Source organism: Rutidosis leptorrhynchoides, chromosome 9 (genome assembly GCF_046630445.1).
Source record: "Rutidosis leptorrhynchoides isolate AG116_Rl617_1_P2 chromosome 9, CSIRO_AGI_Rlap_v1, whole genome shotgun sequence".
In the NCBI taxonomy this organism is placed as follows: Eukaryota; Viridiplantae; Streptophyta; class Magnoliopsida; order Asterales; family Asteraceae; genus Rutidosis; species Rutidosis leptorrhynchoides.
Window position 1 is genome coordinate 253,466,154 of NC_092341.1, and position 19,792 is coordinate 253,485,945.

The following is a 19,792-nucleotide window of genomic DNA, read 5'->3' on the forward strand; positions in this document are numbered from 1 at the left end:
GCTAGCGATACAACAACGCCAAACAACTCTTATTAAATGCAACACACCACACAAGGCGCCAAACAACCCTTATTACATGCAACACACCACACAAGGCGCGAAAAATTACTCTGTATTATTTTACCATATATAAATATATACATTTATATATGTATATGCATATGAGTGCTAATAATTTTACCATATTTAATAAATTTACTTAATTTATTGATAAATTCACATTTATTATGTATTATCTATGTGTACAATATCTTATGTTAAGTTACACACGTTGCAAGTCAAGTCGACCCATAGTTACTTGCATTTTAAAACGGTTTACATGTCTTACTTTGTGCGTACTGACTTGTACATAATGATTTAAGTTCAATAAATTAGTACACCCTTTATCCCATTTTAATTGTCTATTATTAACTTTTGAAAATCTTTTGTTTTCAATTTAACATATATATATATATATATATATATATATATATATATATATATATATATATATATATATATATATATATATATATATATATATTTTGTTTTTGCTTTATATAATACTTGATGGAAATTATATTAGCGAAAACACATTTCAAATACAATCTATTTATAGAATTTTCATCAAATATTATAAAACACAAATAAAAATATTTAAAATTAAAGAACGACTTTGTAAAACTAGTTGCGAACACTTTTAATGGGACAAGCGTATTGGACTTGTGAATCCATCATATTTACTTTGGGCACACATTGTGAAACCATACTATTCAAATTAGTATGGTACATTAGTACAAACACCATCTCCTTTAATCGCAACTTACACGATTATCCTCTTTTAATGCTGATAGTGTTGATACCTATTTTCGGCTAGCTGCTAACAAGTATTAGTACAATACTAGAACTACTTAGCGTGATGGGGTGGATTTTCGATTGATGTTTACACTCGGGACGGATCCCTGCAGATGCGGTTCACGGCCAGAATACCGTGCTGTGGCTTTATCAATCTCGTGGAGCCAAACTATGATTTGGCCCGTCTAACGCTCTACGGCTAAATATTGATGTTCTAGAAAAAGAAACACCCGTGTGAGAGAGAAAGTACGTTCTCTGTCACCGGTTCAGTTAATTGTAAAGTGATGGCTCAGATGGCCTAATTATACACATGAGTGCTCCATAATATTCGGAGATAGGTGTCATACTGCTATTGATTGATTTATGCGAGAATTACGTAACCGACATTGTGCTTTATGCCAATGTGGCATGTGTTCCGCTCACATGCTTACTTAATGACTTAAGCATAGAAAGCTTCCTTCAGGGCTTACACAAAACGTTGGGCGGGCCTGATATGTGATTTATTTGTTATTCTTGACGGAAAACGTTGAATGGATAAATATTATAAAATGCTTTTAATACTATTTCCCTATGTTTCAAGTGCTTCTTCCCAGGGGTGGAAGTTATTGGAGACAAAAGGGGGTGGCTTCCCCCCCCCCCCCCCCCCCCCCCCCTCAATTTTGAATTATTAATGTATATATTGTATTTTTGTAAGACCCTAATATTTATTGTACGGAAGTGTAATTATGCTACATAGAGTGCAGGAAGTATTGTGTAATTAAACGAAGGTCAGAATCTGCTCAGACTGATGTGCGCGCCGCGCACAGTTATGGGTGCGCACCGCGCACCTTGCCAGCGACAGAATTCAGCCTTTTCTAATTTTGAGTTTAATGAAGGGCAATTTGGTCTTTTCACTTGAGGCCGGATCTCAGGCCTTATCAGCTGGGTTGGATCCACTTTTGGATCATATTTCACATCCACAAACACTCTAAAGTATCTTAGAGAGAGAAGGAGATTTCTAGAGAGGGATTTGGAGTTTTGGTGAAGAAGGAGTTCGAATTGATCAAAAGCTCGGGTTTTAAAGTTGTTCACCTCGTTCCTAGCTACGTTTTGGTTGTTGTGGTAAGTTCTAACTCCGAATTTCATTGTTTGATTTGATATTCAAAGTTTGGATTTGAACTTGATTTGTAGAGAAACCCATTTAAAACTCTTGAAGTGGGTTTAGTGATACTAGTAATCGGGTTTATCGTTGTTGTTGGTGGATTTTGGGTTGGTGAACAAATTGGCCATGATTAGGACTTGTATTTGGGTTTAATCACTAGATTTATTGATTATGGAAGTATTGGAACCCATTTGTGTTGTAGTGACCCGAACTTTTCCATGTTTATATATATTAAATGAAATTGTTATTTACATGATCAAGTGTTTCCAACATGTTAAGCAATCAAACTTGTTAAGACTTGATTAATTGAAATAGGTTTCATATAGACAATTGACCACCCAAGTTGACCGGTGATTCACGAACGTTAAAACTTGTAAAAACTATATGATGACATATATATGATTATATATATAGTTAACATGATATTATGATAAGTAAGTATCTCATTAGGTATTTTAACAATGAGTTATATACATAAAATTGAGTTTATTGAATTAAGAAACTCGAAACGATATATATAACGATTATCGTTATAACGTCTTACTAAATACATATGAATCATATTAAGATATTGATACACGTTTAATCATGATAAATGATAAGTAAACATGTCATTAAGTGTATTAATAATGAACTACATATGTAAAAACAAGACTACTAACTTAATGATTTCGAAACGAGACATATATGTAACGATTATCATTGTAACAACATTTAACTGTATATATATCATACTAAGATATATTAATATATCATAATATCATGATAATGTAATAATTTAACATCTCTTTAGATATAATAAACAATGGGTTAACAACATTTAACAAGATCGTTAACCTAAAGGTTTCAAAACAACATTTACATCTAACGACTAACGATGACTTAACGACTCAGTTAAAATGTATATACATGTAGTGTTTTATTATGTATTCATACACTTTTGAAAGACTTCAAGACACTTATCAAAATACTTCTACTTAACAAAAATACTTACAATTACATCCTCATTCAGTTTCATCAACAATTCTACTCGTATGCACCCGTATTCGTACTCGTACAATACACAGCTTTTAGACGTATGTACTATTGGTATATACACTCCAATGATCAGCTCTTAACAGCCCTTGTGAGTTACCTAACACATGTGGGAACCATCATTTGGCAACTAGCATGAAATATCTCATAAAATTACAAAAATATGAGTAATCATTCATGACTTATTTACATGAAAACAACATTACACATCCTTTATATCTAATCCATATACCAACGACCAAAAACACCTACAAAAACATTCATTCTTCAATTTTCTTCATCTAAGTGATCTCTCTCAAGTTCTATCTTCAAGTTCTAAGTGTTCTTCATAAATTCTATAAGTTCTAGTTTCATAAAATCAAGAATACTTCTAAGTTTGCTAGCTTACTTCCAATCTTGTAAAGTGATCATCCAACCTCAAGAAATCTTTCTTATTTATAGTAAGATATCTTTTTAATACAAGGTAATACTCATATTCAAACTTTGGTTCAATTTCTATAACTATAACAATCTTATTTCGAGTGATGATCTTACTTGAATTTGTTTTCGTGTCATGATTCTGCTTCAAGAACTTTCAAGCCATCCAAGGATCCTTTGAAGCTAGATCCATTTATCTCTTTTCCAGTAGGTTTATCCACAAAACTTGAGGTAGTAATGATGTTCTTAACATCATTCGATTCATACATATAAAGCTATCTTATTCGAAGGTTTAAACTTGAAATCATTAGAACATAGTTTAGTTAATTCTAAACTTGTTCGCAAACAAAAGTTAATCCTTCTAACTTGAATTTTAAAATCAACTAAACACATGTTCTATATCTATATGATATTCTAACTTAATGATTTAAAATCGGAAAACACGAAAAACACCGTAAAACCGGATATACGCCGTTGTAGTAACACCGCGGGCTGTTTTGGGTTAGTTAATTAAAAACTATGATAAACTTTGATTTAAAAGTTGTTCTTATGGTAAAATGATTTTTCTTATGAACATGAAACTATATCCAAAAATCATGGTTAAACTCAAAGTGGAAGTATGTTTTCCAAAATGGTCATCTAGACGTCGTTCTTTCGACTGAAATGACTACCTTTACAAAAATGACTTGTAACCTATAATTCCGACTATAAACCTATACTTTTTCTGTTTAGATTCATAAAATAGAGTTCAATATGAAACCATAGCAATTTGATTCATTCAAAACGGATTTAAAACGAAGAAGTTATGGGTAAAACAAGATTGGATATTTTTTGATTGTTGTAGCTACGGGAAATATTGTAACAATTCTATACAAATCATATCCTAGCTAACTTATATTATATTATACATGTATTCTAATATATTATGTAATCTTGGGATACCATAGACACGTATGCAAATGTTTTGACATATCATATCGACCCATCTATATATATTATTTGGAACAACCATAGACACTCTATATGCAGTAATGTTGGAGTTAGCTATACATGGTTGAGGTTGATTCCAAAAATATATATTGTTTGAGTTGTGATCTAGCCTGAGACGTGTATACACTGGGTCGTGGATTGATTCAAGATAATATATCGATTTATTTATGTACATCTAATTATGGAAAACTAGTTGTAGGTTACTAACAAGGACAACTGACTTAATAAACTTAAAACAGCAAAACGTATTAAAAATGTTGTAAAGATATTTTGAACAAACTTTGATATATGTGTACATATTTGTTATAGGTTCGTGAATCGACCAGTTGCCAAGTCTTACTTCCCGAAGAAAGTAAAAATCTGTGAAAGTGAGTTATAGTCCCACTTTTAAAAACCTAATATTTTGGGATGAGAATACATGTAGTTTTATAAATGTTTTACGAAATAGACACAAGTAAATGAAACTACATTATATGGGTGAATGATAGAAGCCGAATATGCCCCTTTTGCTTGGTAACCTAAGAATTAGTAAACCGATCTACTAATTGACGCGAATCCTAAAGATAGATCTATTGGGCCTAACGAACCCCATCCAAAGTACCGGATGCTTTAGTACTTCGAATTCGTTTTTATCATGTTCGAAGGATTTCCCGGAATGATAGGGGATATTCTTATATGCATCTTGTTAATGTCGGTTACCAGGTGTTCACCATATGAATGATTTTTATCTCTATGTATGGGATGTATATTGAAATATGAAATCTTGTGGTCTATTATTATGATTTGATAATATATAGGTTAAACCTATAACTCACCAACATTTTTGTTGACATTTAAGCATGTTTATTCTCAGGTGATTATTAAGAGCTTCCGCTATTGCATACTAAAATAAGGACAAGATTTGGAGTCCATGCTTGTATGATATTATGTAAAAACTGCATTCAAGAAACTTATTTTTGATGTAATATATTCTTATTGTAAACCATTATGTAATGGTCGTGTGTAAACGGTATATTTTAGATTATCATTAGTGGATAATCTATGTAATACTTTTTAAACCTTTATAGATAAAATAAAGGTTATGGTTGTTTTAAAAATGAATGCAGTCTTTGAAAAACGTCTCATATAGAGGTCAAAACCTCGCGACGAAATCAATTAATATGGAACATTTATAATCAATATGAACGGGACATTTCAGTTGGTATCCGAGCGTTGGTCTTAGAGAACCAGAGAATTGCATTAGTGTGTCTTACCGAGTTTGTTAGGATGCATTAGTGAGTCTGGACTTCGACCGTGTTTTTCTTCAAAAACGATTGCTTAACATTTTTTGTTGGAAACTATATATTATTAACATGTAAATATTATGTGATATATTAATCTCTTAACGTGTTTGATATTGTGTGATAGATGTCTACCTCTAGTACAAATCCCATTGATTCACCTAATAATAATGAAGAGTCGAATATATTTTGGGAAGATTCACAAATTCCCGAAGAGGAACCGGAAGAAGAAGAACCGGAAGAGGAGGAACTGGAAGAAGATGAACCAGAAGAGGAGGAATCGGAAGAGGAGGAACCAGAAGAAGAGGTTCTGGAGGAAGAAATATTGATACTTATAGTAAATCGATTAAATAAAAGAAAATCCTTAACCAACGGACCAAAGTTAATAATGGTCAATGGTGTTTCCGCCGAGGAAGCAAAATATTGGGAAGATCACCAATTTTTCGATGAATCAGATCCCGATGATGTTATAGAAATTACCTCGACCCAATTTAATAAAGCGAAAGAAAATAATAAGGGAAAAGGTATAAAAATAGAGAAACCCGATTCCAACCCGATGAACTTTATATGTATCGACAACATCTGTATTTCCTAAAATGTAACACTGACCCGGGAACCTCTAAACCACCAGGTTTTTCTAAACCATTGTGAAAAACGACGGCTCGTATTAGAGGAACACCATATATTCCTAGAAAATTAGGAAAACGAACCAAGTCCGAAGAAGAAGAAACCAGTGATTCAGATTAGAGGGTTGTAATCATGTTGTATATTATATGTATTGTAGTGTGCTTGTACTTTTATGTTCTATGTAAAAAAAATTACTTGTATTGTTTGTTAATTATCTTTTATGAATCTAATCCTTGTCTATTTTATAGTATAAAAACAAAATGGACGTTAAGGGTAGACAACCGAATATTTTAGAAGACCTACCAGAGGATATGATTGAGGAAATCTTGTCTAGAGTCGGTCAGAATTCATCAGCACATTTAGTTATGGCGAAATTAACTTGTCAAACATTTGAAAGACTTTCCAGAAATGCCTTAGTTTATAAAAGACTTTCCTTTGATAGGTGGGGTATATCACATTGGGGAGACCGTAAGTTACGCCATGTTTTCTTTAAAGCGTTAAATGCGGAGAACCCAAATGCAATTTTATGCTACGGGTTAAGAACCCATTTTGACTCAACATATCCCAACATAGGATTTCGTGAATTAGAAAGAGCTTCTAACATGCAACATAAAGAAGCATGTTATGCTTACGGGTTAGTGATGTTTGATAATGCTAAAAACGAACATATATTTCATAGCATTATTCCTCAAGAAAGACAAGATTTTAGTTGGTATTGTTCGATTTACAAGCGATATTCGTTTAAATTTAAAAAAGAGAAGATAAAAGGCAGATTCGACAAATTGAAGACAAAAAGGTCCAAAGAGCTAAAAAGTACAAGATACAACTAAAAAGGTTCAAAATATTGATGAGGAACGTCTCAAAATGACAAGAGTACAAGTTGCGGAACGCAAAGTACGCGATTTAAAATAATACGCGAGAACGTCCGAAAATCCGGAACCGGGACCTGAGCCAAGAAGAAACGCCCGACGCAACGGACCAAAAATATCTAGTCTACTATGCACAAGAATATAATATAATATATATATAATTATATATAATTATATATTATATATATTATTATTATTATATTACGTCGGCAAGAAGAAAACAAAGTAGTTGGCTGAATCCAGGGTGGCCATGCGACTCGCATGGCCAGAAGCACAAAATCATGCGAGTCGCATGGTGTGAGATTGCTGGTCAGGTCCTATATAAAGCCAGTTTTCTGCCGAGTTTTAGGCATCTTTTTTTTCTTCCTCTTCATAAGTAATATATATTTATATTTATAATTTATATTTTAATTTTAATTATAATTCTAATAATAAGGGTATATTAGCGAATGTTGTAAGGGTGTAAGTCGAAATTCTGTCCGTGTAACGCTACGCTATTTTTAATCATTGTAAGTTATGTTCAACCTTTTTACATTAATGTCTCATAGCTAAGTTATTATTATGCTTGTTTAAAACGAAGTAATCATGATGTTGGGCTAATTACTAAAATTGGGTAATTGGGCTTTGTACCATAATTGGGGTTTGGACAAAAGAACGACACTTGTGGAAACTAGACTATGGGCTATTAATGGGCTTTATATTTGTTTAACTAAATGAAAGTTTGTTAATGTTAATATAAAGATTTACAATTGGGCGTCCCTATAAACTACCATATACACTCAATCGGACACGATGGGCGGGGTATTTATATGTACGAATAATCGTTCATTTAACCGGACACGGGAATGGATTAATAGCCACTAGAATAATCAAAACAGGGGTGAAATTACATTCAAGGGTAATTGGTGTAATTGTTAACAAAGTAGTAAAACCTTGGTTTACACGCAGTCGATAACCTGGTGTATTCATTAAACAAAGTATTAAAACCTTGTTACAATTCGAATCCCCAATTAGTTGGAATATTTATCTTCGGGTATAATAATAATTTGACAAGGACACTTGTAATTTATATTTATGACTGATGGACTGTTATGGACAAAAACCAGACGGACATATTGAATAATCCAGGACAAAGGACAATTAACCCATGGGCATAAAACTAAAATCAACACGTCAAACATCATGATTACGGAAGTTTAAATAAGCATAATTCTTTTATTTCATATTTTATTTCTTTTATTTTATATTTAATTGCACTTCTAATTATCGCACTTTTATTGTTATTTAATCGCACTTTTAATTATCGTACTTTTAATTATCGCAATTTAATTTTATCGCATTTTTATTATTCGCAATTTCATTATCGTTATTTACTTTACGCTTTAATTTAAAGTCTTGTATTTATTTTATATTTTACATTAGGTTTTAACTGCGACTAAAATCTTAAAATCGACAAACCGGTCATTAAACGGTAAAAACCCCCCTTTATAATAATAATATTACTTATATATATATTTGTATTTTTATAAAAGTAAACTAATATAGCGTTGAGCTTTGTTTAAAGATTTCCCTGTGGAACGAACCGGACTTACTAAAAACTACACTACTGTACGATTAGGTACACTGCCTATAAGTGTTGTAGCAAGGTTTAAGTATATCCATTCTATAAATAAATAAATATCTTGTGTAAAATTGTATCGTATTTAATAGTATTTCCTAGTAAAATAAAAACTATTTTATATACTACCCCGCTGCACATCAAGTATTTTTGGCGCCGCTGCCGGGGAATGATTCGCCGAAGCGAAACGCCATATTTTTAATTTTTAAGTTATAGTTAGTTTTTGTAAAATTTATATTTTTGTTTAAAAATTAAAAAAAATATATAAAGAAAAAGCTTTTAAAATCGAAAAAAAAAAAAAGTATTTTAAATATATTTTTTAAGTTTTTCTTTTATTTTTACAAAATTATAAAGTATTTTAAGTTTATTTTTAGTTTTAAAAATTAAGTTTTATTTTAATTATATATATATATATTTATATTTTAAATATAAAACAGAAAAAAAGAAAATAAATATTAAATATACGTGACCTGTCAAATTGAACCTGTCAATTGAACCGGTCCAGTTCAGTCATGCGACTCGCATGACCCACCCTTTTAAATCATGCGACTCGCATGAGGGGTCTGACAGGGCCACATCCAAACCCTAATTCAGCATTTATTACGATTATTATTTAATTATTATTAACTAAACCCTAATACTATTATTATTATTATAATTAAGTTTAATTTATTTAATTAATTACTTTTAATTAGTTTTATTATATTTAAAACTTAATACTTTAATATAATTAATATAAAAATAATATTTTAATAAAAATTGTATTTTTTATCACTTTTTATTTCTTTTAATATTTTGTCCCTTTTTAATCGTTGTAGCGTAATATTTATATTTTTAACTCATAATTAATTTTAAACTTAGTTTTTGCTATAGTTATTTTTACTCCTATATTTTTAGGCTTTGCCGTAGAATTCCTTAAGTGCTTTTTCTTTAGACTAAGATTTAGGTGCTTTAGAATTTTGCGACGCCTTTTTAAGTTTTAGTTTCTTTTTAAGTTATTTCCATTTGGGATTTAGTTTTTCCTGTAAGCTTTAATATTTTTAGACCTTTTACTATGTATCAATTATCATTCCAATTAGTAATTTCAATTTGCGATTATAATTTTAAGTTAGTTGTAGTAATAAGGTTAGGTTAGTAAAGTATTTTTAAGTTTTTATAAGTTTCTTTTATTTTTCCGTCGCCTTTTATTTTTCAACCAATTTTTCTTTTTCGACCTTTTTCGACGAACTCTTTTTCTCTCTTATTTCTCGCTATTCTAGTTTTAGGACTTAGAATTTTTTCTACTTCTTATCTAAATTTCTTAAAATTACGAAAATTTATTTTGAGTAGTTAAATTGATAGACATCAAAATTTTCTGGTTCGTAGTAATAGTTGGATTTGTACGTGGACCGGGTTATTGGAGCCAAACAGTCCTCAATTATATTGAGACCAAACGAATCCTGCCCCTCTGCTGCATCTTTTGGCTATTCGAAACGTGGGCAAAATCAGAAAAGTCTATTAATTGGATAACTCATTATAATTTTTCTTTCCTTTTAAAAACTAATAGGATATTCAGTGAATGCACCGAGCAAGACGGTCATCACCTTTTGTACGTTCACCACCTGTAACTCGATCAAGACATCGTTTAACAAATATAACCGCCGTTAATTTTTCTTTAGAATCGTCATCCAGTCGACCAAGTACTTCAGTTCAAATTTCCGATAATCCATTTTTTGAACCCAACCTCACAATTGAGAATCCAGAAAATATTCAGGAACGGTTCATAGATCCTGAACCATTAAACTTTCCTCCGGAACCACCAATCATCCAAACAGAGATTGTTGAGGAACGAACCATTAAATCAGAATCATCTAGTGATACCGATTCAACAAATTCAATTATGGAGAATTTGGAACCTTTAAGTATGGAAGACCGAATGAGAGCTAAACGCACTGGCCAAGGTCACGCAATTACTCATCCAGACATTAATGTGCCAGATTATGAAATCAAAGGACAAATTCTACACATGGTGACTAATCAATGCCAATTTAGTGGTGCGCCGAAGGAAGATCCAAATGAACATCTACGTACCTTTAATAGGATCTGCACACTATTTAAAATCCGAGAAGTGGAGGATGAACAGATATATCTCATGTTATTTCCCTGGACTTTAAAGGGAGAAGCCAAAGATTGGTTGGAATCGTTACCTGAAGGGGCGATCGATACATGGGACGTTTTAGTTGACAAATTTCTTAAACAATTTTTTCCTGCATCTAAAGCCGTAAGACTTCAAGCAGAAATTGTTACGTTCACACAGAAACCAAATGAAACTCTATATGAGGCGTGGACAAGATATGGAAAGTTGTTAAGAGGATGTCCGCAACATGGTTTAGACACCTGTCAAATAGTACAAATATTCTACCAAGGATGCGACATCACTACAAGAAAAGACATAGATATAGCAGCTGGTGGTTCTATTATGAAGAAAACCGAAACTGATGCTTACAAAATTATTGATAATACTGCTTCCCACTCACATGAGTGGCACCAAGAAAAAGATATCATTAGATCATCTAAAGCAGCTAGAGCCGATTCTAGCCATGACTTAGATTCCATTTCGGCAAAGATAGATGCTTTCGAGAGACGAATGGAAAAGATGACTAAGGATATTCACTCTATACGAATTAGTTGTGAGCAGTGTGGAGGACCACATTTGACAAAAGATTGTCTCAGTATTGAATTAACAATGGAACAAAGAGAGAATATTTCATACATAAACCAAAGGCCTGGAAATAATTATCAGAATAATTATCAACCGCCAAGACCGATTTACAATCAAAACCAGAATTATAACCGAAATATTCCATACAACAACCAACAAGGTCCTAGCAATCAACAAGTATCCAACAATACTTACAATCAGCAAAGACCGAATTTTCAAAACAAACCACCACAACAAACCGATGATAAAAAGCCGAATTTAGAAGATATGATGACGAAGCTAGTTGAAACTCAAACGCAGTTTTTCACATCTCAGAAACAAACCAATGAACAAAATGCTCAAGCATTTAGAAATCAACAAGCTTCTATTCAAAATCTGGAACAAGAAGTAAGTAACCTAGCAAGGTTAATAGGTGAAAGAAAACCGGGAAGTTTACCTAGTGATACAAATGCTAACCCCCGGAATGAAACAGCTAAAGCTATTACCACAAGAAGTGGTACAACACTTAAACCACCTGAAATACCTGTAACTTCTGATGAAACTATTCCTACTCCACAAGAACCACAACCTGATCAAGATAAGGAAAAAGAACCGGTAGTTGAAAAGGTTAATGAAGATAACACAGTTAAGGATAAACCTTATGTTAAACCATATCAACCACCACTTCCTTACCCGAGTAAAATGAAGAAAGAAAAACTAGAAGCCGAGCAATCCAAATTCTTGGATATGTTTAAACAGATAAATGTAAATCTTCCTTTCATTGATGTGATTTCAGGAATGCCAAGGTATGCTAAATTCTTGAAAGATCTAATCACGAATAGAAAGAAAATGGAAGAACTCTCGGCTGTTACTATGAATGCCAATTGTTCAGCAGTGCTGTTGAATAAGATACCAGAAAAACTATCTGATCCAGGAAGTTTCACAATTCCATGTTTTCTGGGTAGTCTTAGTTCAATAGAAGCATTGGCAGACTTAGGTGCTAGTATAAATCTAATGCCGTATTCACTATACGCTAAACTAGACCTTGGAGAATTAAAACCAACCAGAATAAGCATACAACTAGCCGATAGATCAATAAAATATCCTAGAGGGATAATGGAGAACATGCTAGTTAAAGTTGGTACTTTAGTATTTCCAGTAGATTTTGTTGTTTTGGACATGGAAGAAGATTCTCAAGTTCCTCTCATATTAGGAAGACCATTCTTAAACACGGCTAAAGCAATGATAGACGTGTTCGGTAAGAAACTGACCCTAAGTATAGAGGATGAGAGTGTTACCTTTTCAGTTGATAGAGCAATGCAACAACCACAATCTGCAGATGATACATGTTATTATATTCAAACTATAGATGCACATGCAGAATTATTAGAAGAATTTCCAGAATTACAAGGAACAGGAGAATGTTCTTTAGGAGAAGGAAATGAACCAATTGATGAAGCTGAAATGTTAGCTACACTTATAGCTAATGGATATGAACCAACAACAGAAGAAATTCAAATGCTAAAAGAAGAAGACAGATATCGATATAAATCATCGATAGAAGAACCTCCGAAATTAGAGTTAAAGCCACTTCCAAACCATTTGGAATACGCTTATTTACATGGTGAATCTGAATTACCTGTAATAATATCGTCTTCTCTTACTGAAAATGAGAAATCACAACTCATTTCTGTGTTGAAAGCTCATAAACCAGCCATTGCATGGAAGATTCATGATATTAAAGGAATAAGTCCTTCGTATTGCACACATAAAATCCTTATGGAAGAAGGTCATAAAACGTATGTGCAACGCCAACGAAGACTAAATCCTAATATGCAAGATGTAGTTAAGAAAGAGATTATTAAACTGCTAGATGCAGGTTTGATATATCCAATTTCTGATAGTCCATGGGTAAGCCCAGTTCAATGCGTGCCTAAGAAGGGTGGCATGACTGTCATTACAAATGAGAAAAATGAGCTTATTCCTACTAGGACTGTAACAGGATGGCGTGTATGTATTGATTATAGAAAATTAAATGACGCCACCAGAAAAGATCACTTTCCCTTACCTTTCATAGATCAAATGTTGGAAAGATTAGCCGGAAATAGTTACTATTGTTTTCTAGATGGATTTTCCGGATATTTTCAAATTCCAATAGCACCCGAAGATCAAGAGAAAACCACATTCACGTGCCCTTATGGTACTTTTGCTTACAAACGCATGCCATTTGGACTTTGCAACGCCCCTGCAACCTTTCAAAGGTGTATGATGGCGATTTTTCACGACATGATAGAAGAATGCATGGAAGTATTCATGGATGACTTTTCAGTCTTCGGTGATACATTTAAATCATGTCTAGTTAATCTAGAACGAATGCTAATTAGATGCGAAAAATCAAATCTAGTACTTAATTGGGAGAAATGCCATTTCATGGTTAAAGAAGGCATCGTTCTTGGACATAAAATTTCAAAAGAAGGAATTGAAGTGGATAGAGCTAAAGTAGATGTAATTGCTAAACTTCCACATCCCACCAATGTTAAAGGAGTTAGGAGTTTTCTAGGGCATGCCGGTTTTTACCGACGTTTCATAAAAGATTTTTCTAAAATTGCCACTCCTATGAATAAACTCCTAGAAAAGGATGCGCCATTCATCTTTTCAGGTGAATGTATCAAATCTTTTAATATTCTTAAAGAAAAACTCACTAATGCACCGATCATGATAACACCAAATTGGAATCTACCATTTGAACTAATGTGCGATGCAAGTGATTTTGCAATGGGAGCCGTTTTAGGACAAAGGATTGAAAAACGATTTCAACCTATATATTATGCTAGTAAGACATTACAAGGAGCACAAACGAACTATACAACTACTGAAAAAGAACTCCTTGCTATTGTCTTTGCTTTTGACAAATTTCGATCATATCTCGTTCTAGCAAAAACGGTGGTCTATACTGACCATTCTGCTCTTAGATACCTATTTTCAAAACAAGATGCTAAACCAAGATTAATCCGTTGGATCTTACTCTTACAAGAGTTTGATATTGAAATCCGAGATAAAAGAGGAGCAGAAAATCTCGCCGCTGATCATCTTTCTCGTCTTGAAAATCCCGAATTAGAAGTTCTGAATGAATCGGCCATACAAGACAACTTTCCTGATGAATATCTATTGAAGATAGATTATAAAGAAATCCCATGGTTTGCAGACTATGCAAACTACTTAGTTTGTGGATTCCTTGAAAAAGGATTATCGTACCAAAGACGAAAGAAATTCTTCAGTGATATAAAACACTATTTCTGGGAAGATCCACATTTGTTTAAAAGTTGTCCCGATGGAATAATACGCCGATGTGTATTTGGAGATGAAGCTAGTAAAATTTTAAACCATTGTCACACAGGACCAACAGGAGGGCATTATGGGCCTCAACTAACAGCAAGAAAAGTTTATGAAGCTGGATTCTATTGGCCTACAATTTACAAAGACGCACACCTTCTTTGCAAATCCTGTGATGCATGTCAAAGGGCCGGAAAAATAAGTCAACGTGATGAAATGCCACAAAATGTCATCCAAGTATGTGAAGTATTTGACATTTGGGGTATTGACTTTATGGGTCCATTTCCAAAATCTCATAATAATCTATATATACTCGTAGCCATTGATTATGTATCTAAATGGGCGGAAGCACAAGCTCTCCCAACTAACGATGCACGAGTTGTAGTCAACTTTTTAAAACGTCTTTTTGCAAGGTTTGGAACACCGAAAGCTTTAATAAGTGATCGGGGTACTCATTTCTGTAATAATCAACTTGAGAAAGTTCTTAAAAGATATGGAGTAACTCATAAAATCTCCACCGCATATCATCCACAAACAAGTGGACAAGTTGAAAATACCAACCGAGCTTTAAAACGTATTCTAGAGAAAACCGTAGGATCAAATCCGAAGGAATGGTCCATTAAATTGGAGGATGCACTCTGGGCTTTTAGAACAGCCTACAAAACTCCAATTGGAACCACACCTTTTAGACTTGTTTATGGAAAAGCGTGTCATCTTCCAGTAGAAATTGAACACAAAGCATTTTGGGCTTTGAAGACATGTAATCTTGATTTACATGAAGCCGGACGTCTACGATTAAGTCAACTAAACGAATTAGAAGAATTAAGACATGAAGCATACGAAAATTCGTTAATCTATAAAGAAAGATCGAAGAAATGGCATGATAAAAGAATCAGAAGTTCAAAAGAATTTAAAGAAGGAGACAGAGTTCTTCTTTTCAATTCACGATTCAAGCTATTTCCTGGAAAATTGAAATCAAGATGGTCTGGACCATTCATAGTCAAAAGAGTTTTCCCATACGGAACGATAGAATTGATAAATTCAAATGGGATTGAATTTAAAGTTAATGGTCACAGAGTTAAACATTACATACATGGTCCGATGGAAGTCGACAACGAAGTTAATCACAATTTCGACACCACAGCTAACTAAGTGTGGGGAGAATCAAGTCTTTAAAGGATAATATGTATTTCTGTTAGAGTTAGATTGTCTGTTTTCGTGTAGTTCTCTAAAATGGAACACGTATGGTCTTTCCCTAGCAGACCCTAAAGAACTAGTCTTCTCCCCCCATTCTGAATTTTTAATTTTTTTAGGTTTTTACAAAATGAAGACTGCCTGTGAACTAAACCATGGTCTAATGCTACACGCTTTGATCACTAAAAGAAATAATGACATACTACCGAGTGAAATAGTATCAGTAATCAGAGAAAGAATGGACGGAGTTAGAAAAGGATCCAGATGCGAAGATAATAAGTTACAATTTGGTAAAGGAAAATCAAAATCCGCAGCGAAAAGAAGAGCACGACACCTAGAACGATGTCACAAATGCGGAAAATGGTCACATGGAGGTAAATGTTCAAATAATCAAACCTATTCCAATACCGAATTTGTTACTTTATGCAGAGACGGACCGTTCATATGTTTAGAAGAAAAGACAATGAATGCTCGAGGTTACGCCTATGCAGCCATGGAAAACCAATTAAACCGACTATCTTATGAATATAATAGATCATATAACTAAGAAATCTATTTCACAGGTATGTCTGTACAGTTTTTATTTTTATTTTTATTTTTAACCTTTTGATAATAAACGCTAATTTGTTCGCTAAAAAGTATTAAATTGGTATTAAATAAAATTAGGTTTGGCGACCGAAATTATTGATATTGTTCAAAAATTTACTACATCACTGCGAAATTTAACGTTTATTCTTAAGGTATAAATATCTTTAATCAATCAACCCAAAATATTTCAAAAATTCGCCATGAGTTAAATTAGGTCTTGGAACCGAAATTACTTTACCGAAAAGAGGGGCGCATATTTTTGATAATATTTGATTGATTAAAGTGGGATAAAAAGACAAAAAGATTTTTAAATTTATTTTTACCATGTTTTTAAAATTAATATTTAAATCTTAAGTTAATATTGTAAACTTTGTAAAAACAATATATTTAAAATTGTAAATATTTGAATTTTTAAAATAAGTTTGGTGTGAATTTATAATATGAATTTATAAATTAAGTCTGGTGTGAATTTATAATATGAATTTATAAATTAAGTCTGGTGTGAATTTTTAAAATATGAATTTTTAATTTTATGCATTTCAAATTTTAAGTTTGGTGTGAATTTTTAATATTAAATTTTGAATTTTATATTTAAGTTGTGTGAATTTAAAAACAAAAATTTACTTTATCTCATTAAGTTAAGAATATGATTTTTAAAATTCGTCGTAAGTTGAAGACTAGGTCTTTGAACCGAAATTGCTTTACCCGAGGAAGGGACGAGAACTTTTATTATCATTATTTTTAATCTTACTGAATTAGAGTATGCCAAAAACATTGAAAAAACCCAAAAATCTAAGCTTTTAAAACAATCGCTACAAAAAGACAAATTTTAAAATTTTGTCGAGGGACGGACTAGGGCATCGTCCCGAAACGACCTCGTCTTAAAAAAGAAACAAAATTTTTAAAATTTTATTAAATTTTATGTTTTAAAAGTATAAGGTTTTTATATAAAAAAATAAAAAAAAAAAAAAAAAAATAAATAAATAAAAAAAAAAAAAAAAATCCAGAAATTACACCCCATGCGAGTCGCATGGGGATGGGCAGGAAGCCATGCGACTCGCATGGCCATAAAAAACTGGACAGGATCAAAATCCAGCCGAGTTCTGCTCTTTCTTTCACAAACACACACATATACACGAAAACTCTCCCAAACTCTCTCAATTTTTCACCAATTTTCACCAAATTTCTTGCAAAACTTCACAATAATCATGCCTAGATTCAGTAGTCTCAACCCCTTCAGGAGAAAGGTAAAGATTTCACCCCTAATCTCTTTAAATTCGAATTTTTGTGTTCTTGAGCTAGAAAATTTATATTTTGATTTTGTTAAATTTAGGTGTAATTAGAGCTAAATTGTTGTTATATTATGCATGTATATCCTAGATAGAAGCTATTTAACATGAATTGAAGCTAAAAACTTCAAATTTTTAAGAATCTAGGGTTTGTGTTCTTGAGCAATTTGGGGCTTTTTGATATAAACAGGTTATGGCCGATTTTTTTCATGAATTGTTGCTAAATTAAGTAGTGTAACATGTTTAGGTAGTTAATTGATCCAAACTTTGAGCCTAAACATGTTTTTAAGAATTAAAGTAGACTTTTTAAGTCTAAAAATTCATGAACTTGGATAATTTGATATAAAGGCCATTTGAAACTTGTTTCATTGCTAGTAGTGATTATTTGGCATGTTATTTAAGATAAATGCTTATGAACTTGATGTACATTTTTCGTATATGTTTATTTGACAAAGTGTAAACTTGACAAAAATATGAAAATGAGCACTAGTTTGATTTGAATGCCATGTAACAAGTGTTTAATTGCTATAATGATTATTGTTGACATGTTTAAAAGTTTAAATGTGATAAAACATTGTACACATTTTCGTATGTAAAAGTGTAGAATTGTTATTGTTAAGAAAATGTGTTATGAATTGAACATGTCATCATAATTGTTTCAAGTTATTATTTTGCTAACACTAATGCATATTTGGATGCACAAATTTTGTGTTTAATGTGTTTTGCAGAAAGCCGATACTGGAGGTTCAGGAGCATCATCGTCCAGGCAACCAGAGCCCGAACCGGAAATGTTTCATGAACAAGAACAACATATGCAACAAGAAGAAGAAGAACAGGAGGAGCAACATATTCCATATCACGATCAAGATCAATTATTCATGAATCAGTTTCGTCAATTCGCTCCACATCAAAGGATTCTGAGCTTAGACATTAATGAAGATCAGTTACACCCAAATCTGAGATTTGATCGATGTTGGATAGAGTATCCAGATTATCAAAAGAATATGCACATTCTCTACTTTAAGGTTGTTGAAATGCCAAGGGCAATTGACTGGGTACCTTTGGAAACAGTTAACCTTGCCGAACCGATTCGGGAATTATTGGTGCAAAGGTATGGTAATTCTCAGTTTAACGATTGGATGCGTCTATTTTCCATTCGTAGAACCATATATAGGGAATGGTGTATAGAATTACTTAGTACTATTAAGTTAAACAGTGATGTTAGGAGGATAGATGATAGAAGCTTTATTAGATTTCTGTTAGGTGGACGAATGTACAGAATGTCCATGATAGATTTAGCCAGGGCCTTACAGATTTACACCCCTGCTGAACTTTTGAGCCCCGACTGTAATAGCCTGATTGCCCAAGGAGAAAGGGTAGATAGGGAATTTGATGTTAACGCTGTCTGGAGGCGTATGTCCCACTTTAATGAATTTCACGCCAGTGGAAATCATACATACTTAGATATAGACAGAGCTGAACTCCGGGTGATTCATAGATTCTTAGCAAACACAATTACACAAAGGGGTAGGAATAAGGAGAAATTGACCGTAAACGATTTGTTCTACCTCAAGTGTATTAGAGACCCGAGGAGTTTCGTTAACATTCCCTATTGTGTTGGTTATTATCTCGCTAATGTAGTTTCGGGGATGAAATCGGGGAGTATTATAGGTGGTGGTATTTTCATTACTCTCATTGGAGAGTATTTAGGTGTAGATAAGCACCAAGGGGGTCCAATGAACGAAATAGAGGACGGAGGTGAAACTATAAGTTCAAACCTTTATCACGGTGCAAGGGTATTATTGATGAGACGTGGTCGGGTATATCGATACGAGGGACCTCAGCGACAGGTAGAGAGAGGTTCGGATGATGAGATGGAGGAGGCGAACAACATTAT